At 35.1% G+C, this 5,176-nt stretch overlaps 1 long non-coding RNA gene across 1 annotated transcript; it reads left to right on the top strand.

Annotated features, from left to right (window-relative positions):
- Positions 1–3,180: 3,180 nt before the first annotated feature.
- LOC121825855 (uncharacterized) lies at positions 3,181–4,620 on the top strand. The gene is made up of 2 exons (XR_006068202.2): positions 3,181–3,499; positions 4,580–4,620. It is a non-coding gene; the product is annotated as an uncharacterized LOC121825855 (long non-coding RNA).
- The last annotated feature ends 556 nt before the right edge of the window (positions 4,621–5,176 follow it).

Raw genomic sequence — 5,176 nt, 5'->3', positions numbered from 1 at the left:
GAATAAGGACTTGAGATAAACCCTGAACTTTGGCATTATACACAGACTGGATAATAATGAAGGATATAGTTACCTTTCCTAGAATTTGACAATTAACCTAAAATTTTTCTTTCAGGATAAAGATAACTTCGCCCATACCCAGCAGGAAGCAATTTTAAGAATGACGCCCACATTACAAAGAGGTGGTGTGGGGCGGGTGGGTTTTTTTTGGTTCTTTTTAATGGGTTTTGGGTCTGGGATAATTTTCATTGTTTAGGGCGGTTGGTTACAAGTTGTTGTCAAGGTTTTAGGAAAAAGGCTAAGCAAAGGAGATTAGATTTAAGGTTCTTGTTTAAAAAAAAAGAAAGAAAGAAAAGAAAAGAAAAAGACAATTACTAGTTTTAAATACTTTACATTATTACCAACTATTAGGATATAAAGAAATGAAAGTTAGTACTTAGACATTACAATAGAAATTGTAGTCATATTAGATATGTTTTAAAAATTGAGCAGATATATTTTCGACAGGTCATCTTCAAACCCTCCAGAGATCTACTGAATATGGCATTTAAAATGTTTTAATAACTTAGAAATTTTTCTTTTTTGAGACATGTCAGCTCCTGGCAGTACCAATCTACTTCAGAGAAAATATGGGCATTGAAGAAACTGCATATGGAGTTAACTTTCATTGTGGCAAAAGTTAGCCACTGGACAACAAAGTATCCTCAAATCAACAGGACAAAATGGACAGACAGAACACAAAACAAAGGACTACCGATTCCTACCAAAACAAGTGTGGTTATGGCTTTATCAGAAGGCATCTTCTGAGGCCAGGACAATATGGCACCATCCCTGAAGTGGCCTTCACAATCTGGAAAAGGTACAGTGCCCTCTTCTTGGAAGGCAGCTGAACAGGCAGTGGGCCAATGGCTTCTGTTGTGCAATGGAACAGCAACTGAAAGCTCATGCCTCTCAATAGTAGACTGGCATTTAATAGAGGGATGTGGAGAAGAAGGGGATGCTGAGATGAAGCCATATATACACAGCCAAGAAGAATGGACAGCTGAATTCAAAAACCATCAACAATTTCCAGAATTTAAAATCCTGAATCATGACATGACACTAGTGGAATTCAGGTGTTTCTGGTACATGGACTGCTCTCACCCAATGTGAGGTTGAACTGTTGACCTTGTGTACAACCTACTTCACAAATGAGCCTGTCAGATACGATAAGCCTATAGGCTGAAGATGATGCCCCAACAATGTGGAGAAACCTCAGGTGACTGTCCAGGCAGCTGGCTGTTTCTGTCAACTCAAAAAATTTTTGGAATTTGCTTTTGTGCACTTCTTGTTTTTATTTTTGTTAGCTAATATTATTTCCTTCTTGGGTCTCTGAGGGAGTTGAAGATTAGTTAGTTATAGTTGAAGATTAATTAGGATAGAAAGTGAATTAGATACATTTTGGACTTACTAAAATAGGATAGATAAGGGAATTATTTTCTCTGATTTGTCAAATACAAATGGACTAGACATCATTTAGGTATTTGTTACTTGTATATATTGTATATAGTTATTGTACTTTTGTATATAGTTTTTCTTTTGTTAGTTATAACCTTTTGCATTTTTTCTTTTTATTAAAATAGAAAAGGGGAAATATGGTGATATTTTATTTGTACTGAAATGTTATTTTAATTTTATGTTAATAAATAAAGTTGCCCTGGGGTCAGAGCTATTAGAGCCATAGCAAGAGCGTGGTGGTTAGAAGAGCTAGGTAGATTTCTGTGTGTTCAGGGATACAGCCAGTATTGGAGACATACGCCTTTAAGACCTGGAGGGAGGTACTTACAGGCAGTGATGAGGCAGTCATGTGGTTGGGTTTACAACCAATGAGAAGGCAGAACGAACGGAAAGACTATTTAAACACAGACAAACAGGAAGTAGCTCTCTCGGGGAAGCTAGGAGCACTGCAGGAGGTAAGATTGTATCTCTGAGCTCTGACCTCTCGGCTTTCTCTTTTACATTGGCTCTGTGTTTCTTATTTTAATAAGACAATTGGTTACATCTACATAAGGGAATAGGATGGTCTAGCTGGAACTGGAATCAAATGGAAGAGCAATTAAAGAGAAACCATGATAGAGGGAGACACCATGGGGTTAGGGTGAAACTGGGTGCTAGGGAAGTTTCCAGAAATCCACAAGGTTGACCTCACCTTAGAATATTAGCAATAGCAGAGAGGGTGTCTGAACTAGCCTACCCCAGTAATCAGATTATTAATACCCTACCTGTCATCATAGAGCCTACACCTATAGTAACTAAGGGAAGCAGATGCAGAGATCCACAGACAAGAACCAGCTGAGTTTCAGGAGTCCAGTCAAAGAGAGAGAAGAGGGATTCTATAACAAAGGACATCAAGATCATGATGGGGGAACATACAGAGACAACCAAACCAAACTAGTGGGTACTCATGAACTGTGGACCATTAGCTTTGGAGCCTCCATGGGATGTGAGACAGTTATGTAGTTTTATCTGCTTAAGGGACCCTTGGCACTGGGATCACGATCCATCCCTAGGGCATGAGTGTACTTTTTGGAGCCCACTGACTATGGTGCAACACCTTACACAGACTTGGTCTTGAGGGAGTGGATTGGACCTGCCTCAACTGAGTGTATTCGGCTCTGCTAACTCCCCACAGGAGGCCTTGCCTTGCAGGAGGTGGGAATGCGGGTTAGGATATGGGGAAGAATGGGGGGTGGGAAGAGGCAGGGGAGATGAATCTGTAGTTGGTATGTAAAATGAATAGAAAATTTCTTAATAGAAAAGAAAAAAAGCTAAATCTAAGGTTTTGTACTTATGCATAGTGTATATAGTTAAATAATTTGTTGGTATATGCTTGAATGTTTTGTATGTTAGTAGAAAAATATAAAATCAGAGTACTAAAATTTATGAATGATTTACAACTTGATTATAAAGGTATAGAAATAAGAGCAAGAAAAGGAAATAAATATCTTGTTCCATTCTTCAAATATCTGGCACTGCTGTAGTTTGAGACTAAGTAAGGGGGTTTTGGTCAAGAGTAAGTTGTCTGTATCCCTGGCAAGTTGCTCTGGCTACTGCTTTCCTTCATGGTGATGACATGATAATTCACACAGCTGGGTGTGTCTGTGAGGTAATTAGTAATGCCCACGAAGCCCTGAAGATTTGTTGAAAGCTTGCTTGAAAGGGAAGGAATAGAGTTATTGTCAAGAGATATTTGGCAGTTTTTTCTTCTTGTCATAACGTCTGCAATACCTTGACTCATGGATAAGAATGTAGATTTTAAAACAAAAGAACTGCTGCTTATTGCAATTATAATCTCTTGGACTATCCTGCTTCTGATTTTGATAATATTCTTCATAAAATTATGCATCGCTTTCTTCCTGTCTTTTCGTAGAAGAAGGATTCCTTCCCGCTTTCATTAAATAGAATGTGGCCACATATCAACAACTTTGTGAGGAAAATTTACAAATCACAAGACACACAGGTGAGTTTCTAGTCATGTTATATGTAAACCATGAAACTTCGTATTTCCCTGAGGCTAAAGGGAAACAATTTCTGGGAAGTTTGATAAAGTATTATCAATGTGAAAATAATAGGGAAGAGGTAATTTTGGTGTCTAGCTCAAGTTGAATTGTGGAAAAAGAAGATAAGAATGTGAGGGGAAAATTGATTGCATGTAAATCATAGAAAACATTTAATATGCCGGGCAGTGGTGGCGCACGCCTTTAATCCCAGCACTCGGGAGGCAGAGGCAGGCGGATCTCTGTGAGTTCGAGGCCAGCCTGGTCTACCAAGTGAGTTCCAGGAAAGGCGCAAAGCTACACAAAGAAACCCTGTCTTGAAAAACCAAAAAAAAAAAAAAAAAGAAAGAAAACATTTAATATATTCAATATATATATTTAATATATATTTAAACATTTAATATATATAGATATATATGTAATATATACTAATACATGTATTATTTAATTATACTAATATAATACAAATATATTTAATATATTATCTATATATTGGTATATATAATATAATATATATTAGTATATAATATATATACTAATACATTGAGGTCATTTTACAAGTAATTGGAACCTTCAGAACATGTGAGAAAAACACTGAATTTTTAATTTTTGCAAGACTGTCAAATTTAAAAGATAATTTTGACAACATTATTAAATTGTCTTATAGGAAACTCAAAGAGGAATAAAGGATGTTAACAGCCAATTATTAGATGATATAAGACAGTACTAATGAAAAGGGGAATTTTTTTGTTGATTGCCCTTAAGAAGTGTTAGACAGAAAGATTAATAGTGTTTGAATGGCACTGATTATATATATGTATATGTATATATATATATGTATATATATATATCTATATATATATATATCTATATATGATTTTAAAAATTTACCATCATTTTGTAAAGAAGTGAGTATATTTAGGAGTCAGTTGAAATGTAAACCAACTTATAATAAAAATATTGTATACTAAATTGAGTAATATTGAGTATCCAATATTTTATTTAAAATGAAATGAGAAACATTTTGTATTTATTTTTTTCAGGCAAACAATTATGAAATCTGAATAAAAAGATCTCACCATCAGATGTTCCTTGGATCCATTTGTTAAGTATTAATGGGGTTGAATCTTAGAGGATTTAGATTCAAACCAATAAGTATAAGTTTAGAAAGTACAATTTCAGCAATTAAAACTAGTGAGTTAGGAAAAAATATCTACTCACACAATTCTAAGAAACTCTTTTTCATAGTTGTGGAAACCAAGCACAAACCTACTGATTAGGTCTAAATACTTTTATTTATTATAGTCATTTATTTATTGAGAGTTTCCCACTAATTCTGATTTGTTTCCTGTACATACTAGTGTAATTCCTGTGTTTAAGACCCTAACTTTGAACTGTTTCATATACCCCATGCTTAGGAATAAATTGAATCAAGTCAATAAATATGTTGAAGTTTCAGTGAGAAAAAAAAATCCCTTTGAAATTATTTAAAACAGTTTTTGTGGTGCTTGTATATGTTTGTGGGGATGGAGTCAGGAGTAACAAGTATGCATGCATGTGTGTGCTCATGCATGTAGTGGCGTGAGATTAATACCAGTTTTAGTTCTCAATCATTTTACACCATAATTTTTGAGACAGCA

Source organism: Peromyscus maniculatus, chromosome X, assembly GCF_049852395.1.
Source record: "Peromyscus maniculatus bairdii isolate BWxNUB_F1_BW_parent chromosome X, HU_Pman_BW_mat_3.1, whole genome shotgun sequence".
Lineage (NCBI taxonomy): Eukaryota > Metazoa > Chordata > Mammalia > Rodentia > Cricetidae > Peromyscus > Peromyscus maniculatus.
Note: the sequence above shows the minus strand (reverse complement) of the source record. Positions and strands in the feature narration are given on the sequence as shown.